The following is a 9744-nucleotide window of genomic DNA, read 5'->3' as shown; positions in this document are numbered from 1 at the left end:
GGTGGGGAGTATTTAATCGAATCCTCTGAGAGATTGAGAGGCTTACATCATGAGGCTCTTAACATCCTAAGGAATAAATTGTCACAAATACAATACTGCATCAGTTACAGTATGCATCTCATACTGTAATCACTCAGCAGCACACACACAGTACAGAAATTAATTAGCAGAGTTCTTAAAAGAAACACCCACTAAAAGGCTGGGAGTCAATGTAATGAAAGTTATAGTTTGCCAAAATGTGCAGATTAAATTAATTGTGTTATCTCCAAACGTGCAGGCAGACCCCCAGACACAATAGATCTTCTGTCAGTTGACAATACAAAGAAACTGTTGTCATCTAAGCTGGAGATAGTTGCTGTGAAAGCACGCCAGAAATTAGTTTCTCTCTCTCTCTCTCTCTCTCTCATACGCTCTCGCTGCAGGAAAGAAAGTGAGAAATAGGAGAGGGCGATTGGCAGAAAAGGCACTCGTCAATAAGTCTGTAGTTTAGGCCATTTCTAATGAGTTCATCACCTTCCATGTGAAAATGAGTTACAGCATTTCAACGTGCCATGAATATTCCTTTATGAATCTTAAAGGAGCATTCAGTGATTTGAGTGATTTGGAAAACCACCCAGTCCGCCCCGGTAACAAAATGTGCACATGCACGCTCTACAGTGGGGGGGAAGTGCAACAGGCCAACAGCATGTGCACCAAGGCCCGCCCCCACTCGATCATGATTGGAGGAAGGCCCCTCTCATTCTGATTGGATGAAGGCTTTGCCACCCAAAGCCCAAACCGAAACTAGGGTTTTTTGACCCCAGGGGCTCACTGGGGACAGGGAGGAACTCCTTATATGGTCAGCACACTTTATAGTAGGGAGGATTATCCAAAAAATAAGAAAAAATAAGTGATATTTGAATTAAGTGAAATCACTGAATATACCTTTAAAATGATATGGAACAAGGCAACACATTATCCAAATTAAGATCTCACCAAGCCCATACAAAAGAAACCATACCAGCAGGGACGGTGGTGCAGGTCGATGTCTAGTCTATTTCCTAGGAAAACAAATTATGCACCACCACCGTTGCCCTTACATCGGAATACAATGCACATACGTATGTACATTTGTACATAACCCCTCTTCCGGAGAGTGCACACTGCAGCACACCCTCTGCATATTACCAACAGGCTGCAGAATATTAAGGAGAGAAAAGTGTCTTGCTTCTTCTATACATGACAAGACAGAGTTGGAGCATGAGAAAACCACGTCTGCCCCAGGTCACAGTCGCGTCTGATGAACGACCCTATAGAATCCGATCGCAACGTGGCAGATTTAATTAGAGCACATTAATAAGTGGCCGATGTGATGAAAAGGTTACCATTGAAGAGGAGATGCTGTATCATCATAACCGCTTATCTGACGCAAGACCATCAGGCGGTCTACTTACGTTAACCCATTTTGGGCGGGAACCCCTTTTGGTGTTAGCATTATGTTATGCTTTAGCTATTGAAAAATAGCAGATCTACAAGCTCATAGCGCGCCACCGAGTGGCGCGCTACGAGCTTGTAGGTCTGCTATTTTTGAAAAATCGAAGAACCACTGACACAGAAACATAGCTTTTTCAGAAAACTGTCATGATGTAGAAGACATTTTTTAGAAATCGTTCCCAGGTCAAAATGGGTTAAATAAACATCAAAGGAAACAGTTAATGAAAATATTAATTCACGGCTTTGCAAACTAAATACATGGTGGGATTATGACACAACCCGGGTCATTCATTATGTCGAATTATAGGAGAGACACTATAGTATAGGACCTGCTATTGACCACAAAGGCTCACACAGTGTGAACCTGAACCAACATAGAGAGAACACATTTGGGCAGTGTTCTAATAGACACAGCCTTGCATTTGAATGACACAGCAGCCAGAGGCTGAAATGCACCATTACAGCACTGCAAATTAATGTTTGTAAAAAAAATAAAAGGCCCCTTGGTACACACTACACAGTGAATTTCTGATAGCTCCGAAGAAGGCCTTAATCAGTAAGAATAGACTAACAAATGTATTTATGACTAGGCACCCCCCCCCCCCCCCCTTCTGAAGGGACAAAGCACAGTTAAAAAACAGAACCCAAAGACAAGAACATCAATCGACCATCAGACAGTCTACTTACGTTAACCCATTTTGGGCGGGAACCCCTTTTGGTGTTAGCATTATGTTATGCTTTAGCTATTGAAAAATAGCAGATCTACAAGCTCATAGCGCGCCACCGAGTGGCGCGCTACGAGCTTGTAGGTCTGCTATTTTTGAAAAATCGAAGAACCACCGACACAGAAACATAGCTTTTTCAGAAAACCGTCATGATGTAGAAAAGACTAGACTATCAAATGTATTTATGACTAGGCACCCCCCCCTTCTGAAGGGACAGTTAAAAAACAGAACCCAAAGACAAGAACATCAATCGTCCTCAGGATGACATAGGATTAAAGAAATACAACCTCACCTTCCCCACTGTGTCCATACCCCTCCTCAACTACACCACGCCTGCCTGACAGGCACACACCTGACAGAATGTATGACCTTTTTTTGGAGAGTACAGTGTCCCCTCCACCCTTCTCTCACCAGGAAAGGATTAACATAAAGCAAAACTAGACAGTGTTGGGGGAAGACGGGCAGGCCGACCAGGCACGCCAAACGATCACTCACAGCACACCAAAAGCAAAACAAAAAGAGGGGGGGGTTCAATACCACTGGGCAGTGGGAGTCCCCAGCACCAGTCCTGAAATTAAAACGGTAAAACCGACACTAAAACCACAACAATAAAGAAATGAATAACCAAACACTCCGTTGGCCGTTAAGCCAGAGCTTGAATGGAAGGGGTGTGGGTAGAATTTAAACCAGGACGAGGGCTGACGTTCTTATTGCTCAAATGGTGAAACTATATCCAGGCAAAACAGCAGCGTGTGTCACCGGCCCACGTTTGCGAGCGGGTGCATGCATACGTTGGTTAGACATTCTAACAGTCTGACAGGCATTTAGTCCGGAAACACCGTCGCTCCCGGCATGATGCGTGGCCGGTTAAAACTCACCCATGGCAGGTAAAAACTCACCCATGGCTCCCGACATGCATGGCAGGTAAAAACTCACCCATGGCAGGTAAAAACTCACCCATGGCTCCCGACATGCATGGCAGGTTAAAACTAACCTGTGGCAGGTTAAAACTCACCCATGGCTCCCGACATGCATGGCAGGTTAAAACTAACCCGTGGTAGGTTAAAACTAACCCATGGCTCCCGACATTCGTGGCAGGTTGCAACTAACCTGTGGCAGGTTAAAACTAACCCATGGCTTCCTGTGAGGTTAGGTTTAGGGTCTGGGTAGGGTGTCGGACTAATGCCTGTCGCGCTGTCAGTACGTCTGACCAAACGCATGCACCCCTGCTGCTGCAGGAGAAAGCGAACTGAAATAACAAATGGCCCAATGTTTACATTTACTGTAGTGTCAACGAGATACCAATTGAACGGGTCATACACTGCAGAGAAGGAGGACCACCAGCGTACCTTCTGTGCGTGGTGAAGTGGCACCACAGGCCAGGAGCAAACCACTCCAGAAGTAATGTTTGGTGTAAGCACAGGGGCTATGAATGACAAACGGTCAAGACCGTTCCAAGACCACAATAATATATGCAATAATAGATTGCTTCAACACTTAAGAGACACACTGGTGCATAACTAACGAGACAACAAAACTGAAGCCAACAGCCCGGAGACGCACATGCATGTGGGCAAGCGTGGCCTGCTGCAGCCCAACGAGCCAGGGCTGAGGATGGGCCATGGGCAGAGTGGGACACAACACCCACCCTGCTACACATGGTATGCGTATATGAGCCGAGTGGACCCGCATACGCCTTCTGACGAGGCTGAGGAAGTGAAGTGAAGTGAAGACCCCTGCTGGTGTAAGACTGTGGAGCCGCTGCGACGACGTGACAGGAAACGGAATAATTTGAGACCAACTGCCAAAAGGGAAACTCCAAACTTTACTGCCCAGCAACCAATGGTGTAACTAAATTCTCAGTCAGTCAACCAGAGACTTTCATGTTTATAGGGCTGGCTCGGCTGTTACAGTGCATCCCAAAAATAAACACAGATTTATATACACACACAAACGCAGCTATTAAAGCATGTATATCAACACGATTCAGTGCAGACAAACACACCACACACACTCACATTTGTGCTCTTCCTCTCCATCTCTCTGTACATCCACTGTCATATCCCACACACATGCATGATGCAACATTTGGCCCTCTTCCCATCAAGTTGAGATGTGGTCAGTGCTCCACTCTCCCTCCCGTCCTTCAGTGCTACTGCTCTACAAAAGCGATGTCTTGCCCCCAAAGAGCCACACTGTGAGCTGGCCCTCACTGCAGCTGGGAGAGCAAGGTCTGCAGTGCCCAGGCAATAAATAACCTGCATAAACATGTCTCGGGAGACAACCGGCAGTCGCCAACCCATTTAATGTTAATAGGAGAGCATCGGTTACCAGATTCTAAATAATAGCTCGCAGTCACCACAGTCGGGGAATATAGGTACCCAGGGCACAGGAATTTATGGAGTTAGCAAATTGCTTTTCCATTTCTATTCTTTCCCCATTCATTCCACTTCCCATAGCTCTCAGCTCAGGGGGAAGATGATGGAGAGGTGCTGGTGGTAGGTGATGGGACCCACAGCTTGACTGAACACTGCCGTCTCATGGCCAGAGACCTTGGGATGACGCTCAAAGTTGTAGTAGCGTCGGCCCATCTGGGTCTCAAGACAAGAGCAGCCAGCCACTTGATGGAGCAACCGAGATGTTATTTTATCATTATTCTAGCAGCACCTAAGCGTCGTAACTGGTGGGACATTTGTTGGACACGGTGAGTGTGATTACATGATATTACGCCTATGTTCTGTGTTCGCTAAAATAACCCATTTAGGACTGACTTCAAAATTTAAAAAAAGATATATTCTAAATCCTTTTCTGAAATAAATATTTTCACGATTTTTCAAAAATAGCAGACCTACAAGCTCGTAGCGCGCCACTCGGTGGCGCGCTATGAGCTTGTAGATCTGCTATTTTTCAATAGCTAAATTATAACATAATGTTTAAAACACCAAAAGGGGTTCCCGCCCAAAATGGGATAATAACAGTGTTGTTTACCGTTCTATTCCTGGGGCTCATAGTCAAGCCCGAGTATAATTTTTATGATTTTACATGTACAGCATGTATCCCCCCTACCATCTTCCAACAGTGCACAGTAGAGATGATGAAACAAAAACGGTGATTATGGAACAACACATCGCTGAAGACATGATCTGCTCCGCTGGAGGATGGAGAGGTTACATATAAGGTCATAGGACAGTGTCAACTGTAATTAAATCACAGCAGTTTGACCCCGTGACCCCATGGGGGTAAGCCGCACTTGCATCTCATGAATAATTTACCTCTCTGAGAACAGAGAATAAACGTGTGTGATCTTATTATTCAATACTATGTGTGCCCAAATAGGATGGAGCTAATTATTAAAAGGGATCATGTGAAATCAACCCAGGTAAAGATGGCCCATTAAATATCTAACCTTACCAAACAGTCGATTACTCATTCGTAAAGCTCTCCTGCACTTAATCCATTGAGACCTGGAACGCATCCATGTCACGTTAGCGTTTAACCACATTAACCATTAACCCATTTTGGGGCGGGAACCCCTTTTGGTGTTTTAAACATTGTTATAATTTAGCTATTGAAAAATAGCAGATCTACAAGCTCATAGCGCGCCACCGAGTGGCGCGCTATGAACTTGTAGGTCTGCTATTTTTGAAAAATCGTTGATTTAGAAAACTTTTTTTTTTAAATTTCGACGTCAGGCCTGAATGGGTTAAAGGTTGACTTTAAAGGGCAGGACGTTAAAGTCCCCCCATGTAACTTTTTTTTCTCTTCATGAATACAATTAAATTGTGTCCAATCTCTATGGTAGAGTATGTTATAGGCCCTATAATGTATACAGTTGGGGTGGTTGTAAAGGTCATGTCTCACCTAGACACAGGATCCGACATGAATTTTGACCCAAGGTGGTCAAGATTCAATTTATCCCACGATCAAGCAGGTTAAATGGCAATTGGACTACATTTATATAAAGCGCTTTTCTCCAAAGCACTTTACAATGTACTTCACATTCCCAGACTGACAGCGTAGGAAACCATGCAAGGCACTAGCCTCGGTCCCAGCTGCCAAGAGAAAAGCCTGGTCAGAGAGTGTATCGGGCGGAAGTGTCGATAGGATATATTTTCGACCAATCACAACACTCGTTTCATTCACGGAGAACGTAAACGGATTTGTAAAGTGTCGACGTCATTTCCTTGAGCGGTACTTCCGCCCCAAAAACAATAACAATCTCTAGCTTAGGTCTTGCCCAGCGTGGCAAGGTACCAACCTCCTCATCAGGAGCAATTTGGGGCTAGATGTCTTGGTCAAGGACACTTCCACACTAGCCTGGAACTCACCTATGATTTTTATGGCATAGGCAGCTCCCGGCAGGATCCGCCGGGAGAAACTATGCGCAGCTGCGTGACATGAGACTAATTACTTAGAGCGACAGCGAGAGAGGAGTGTGTGTGTGTGTGTACATGTGTGCGTGTGTGTGTCAATTTAACAAAGGTGCAGACGATCAGAAATCAGCAGATCAGCAATTGAAGTGGACTCTGACCCAGACTTTTTTTTTCTCCCTGAAAAAGAAACGTCTACTTCCACACAAACTCTGGGGGAGCCCAGGTTTGAACTGGGAAACTCCCGTTTCCCAAGCTGCCGTTCTACCTCCTGAGCCACTGCCGCCTAGCCTGGCTCCAGCCCTGAATCGCTAGCCACGCCCATTAAGAAAATATGTTCTGGCGATTCAGGTCTGGAGTCTCTGCCGACGGCGGCGTTGGTGTCGTTCGGAAATCCGATCACAGCAGCTGATTGGCCATCGGCCCCGTCACTCGCCCTTCCACCACCACAAAAAAATAATCACACCCGTGTGAACTGAGTGGTGCAACTCCCCTCTCCCCCTGCCTCTCTCTCTCTCCCTCTCTCTGTAATTAGCAGGCAACAGTGCAACACTATCTCTCTCTCTCCGTTTCCGGCACAACAGTGCCACTTTTGCCCCTACTGGTACTCTAAACATCGGGACACAGTCACATAGGTTAGGACATAGCCGTTCCTTGGAGTGGTTGCACCACTCAAAAAACGGCTCAACAGGGTAGAAGAGCAAAGTTACATAGTGCTTCTTTAATTCAGATGTCTTGAATGAAAAAAAAGAATATAAATATACCTAGTATAACTAAAGCAAAAATACACGCTTTTAAGCACCATCAGACGCAAATAGGGAAAAGGATGAAAGGAATCTGAGCCACCCTTGCTTAGGATGTTGTGCATCAATAGGATTACGCATTTAACCCATTCAGGCCTGACGTCGAAATTTAAAAAAAAAGTTTTCTAAATCATGACAATTTTCGGAAAGATTTGAGGCACATTTTAACGATTTTTCAAAAATAGCAGACCTACAAGTTCATAGCGCGCCACCGAGTGGCGCGCTATGAACTTGTAGATCTGCTATTTTTCAATAGCTAAATTATAACAATGTTTAAAACACCAAAAGGGGTTCCCGCCCCAAAATGGGTTAATGGTTAATGTGGTTAAACGCTAACGTGACATGGATGCGTTCCAGGTCTCAATGGATTAAACACGGCAAGATCCTAGTATAGTCTACAAATAAGAAAAGCATTGCCATGATGAATTGAATATAATTTATATTGTTAAACTGAGAGAAACACGGCCAGGGGGAGGTCGAAAAAAAAAGATGCAGAGCCATGAAACATGTCCAAAGGCCATTCAAAAATGGCAGAAGCAGTAACAGTGAAACATGCTCCTCCTAATCCGTTTAATGTGGCACACATTCACAATGCGCCATACATGGAGGCTGACCGCTAGTATGCAGTCAATCTCTGATTGCTGCAACAGGCAATGAATCACACATCACTATATAGCTACTACTCACTCATGTAGGCCGACTAACCTAAAGGGAACTCCCGAAATGCAAAGGGTAGACATTGTCCTGCCATCTTTTAACGTTTTGTTAACATCTATAGACTACTGCTATGATTGGCCTCCCTCAGTAGTCACTTTCCTGTATGGTTGCGTTAGAAAGAGAAGTCAACATAGCCTGCCGTATAGGACATTGAAAGGAAGCCTTTCAAACAATCAGGGCCAAGGGCAAAGCAATTTGACGGCATCACAGGAATTTCCTCTTTGGTCTTGGTGTGAGCTGAGGACCTCTTACAGAGTGACAACAGTAGGCTATTTCACTTTTCAGTGAAATTTAAGGCAGGGTGTCATGTCGTATATAGGCCTATGCCCATGCAGGGTTGATTGATTGAGGTATTTATTAACAGTTTTGGAGAATTACAGTACATTTCAAGCACAACTCAATACAAGACTGTTAACTGTGGACGACACCATGAGGCATTACACTTGTTTACATAGGGTCCACCATGTTCAATTCATCATAACATTTGCAAGGGTCTCATCATAACATGAGACCTGTCCCTTGCTCACGGCTCAACTCCCTTCAATTCAAGATAGACAGCCATTTACTTGATTGAAAATGCCACAGAGGGTATAGATAAAAGATGAATCTGATAGACCATGCATCACAAAACCTCCTATAAAACAAGCATCAATAGGAGCAATTTCCTACTCTGTGCTGTGTTTAATTATTTCTTTTTAATGGCAGTTAATGTACATTTATTTGAAACATTTAAAAACGAGGTCGCGCAAAGTGGCGCTGTGGTCGCTTACATTTCATGAGCGCTGTTAGGTCAGGTTTCACCTGACAAAAACAACATTTGGTCTGCAATAGCCAGTGCTGTCTCTACAGGGGGGCATTGCCCCCCCAGATTGGATTTTGTGCCCCTCCAGTCCAGATTGGCCAGTAGTACCCTACCCTACTGTACTGTACTGTACCAATATTTTAATGTTTTACAAATGTTAAATCTATAAGTTCTTCATGATTATTGTAAATATATATACATGTTCAAATTAATTGAATGGTTAATAGAAATACAAGGTAATATATGCATGCAGAAGACATTATAATGCTCAACATATTTGTATTTCTTTGTTTGTTGTTGGTGCTGCTGCATAATTGTAGCCTACTTGTAGCCTTTTTCAAGCACTTTGTTAATAGGCGACTATTTGTTATACATAGGGGGGGGGGGTTGAAAAATGGTGTGCCCCCTTTTGAAAAAAGTATGCCCCCCTGCTGATTTGTGCCTGGAGACGGCACTGGCAATAGCTATAAGACAACTGCAAAGATAAGATGCAAGCATTAGGCCTTAAAAGAACAGCGCCCCCTGTTGGTACCCTAAACATACGGACAGACATACGGACGGACATTGCTGGTTCTAGGGTTACAGGTTGCACCACTCAAAAACGTATGCAGTTTATTCAGCCTCTTCAGTCATTTTGACAGCTTTCAAGCTGGCTGCGCGGTATTTTTTTCCATGATTCTACAGTTGCGTAAAAGCAGGTTGCTTCCCCAAATGCCCTACCATATTCGTTATCTGGTTCTGGCAAGCATAACATGTCGTGCGCGACTGCACGTGCAGCATGACACGTCGAATCCTACTTGTCACTTAAATCATTCGTAGCCTACCTGCCTAGGCTGTCTCTCATCAGACCCGAC

The sequence above is a fragment of the Electrona antarctica genome (genome assembly GCF_951216825.1).
Source record: "Electrona antarctica genome assembly, chromosome: 1".
NCBI lineage: Eukaryota > Metazoa > Chordata > Actinopteri > Myctophiformes > Myctophidae > Electrona > Electrona antarctica.
This window is presented reverse-complemented; position numbering follows the sequence as displayed.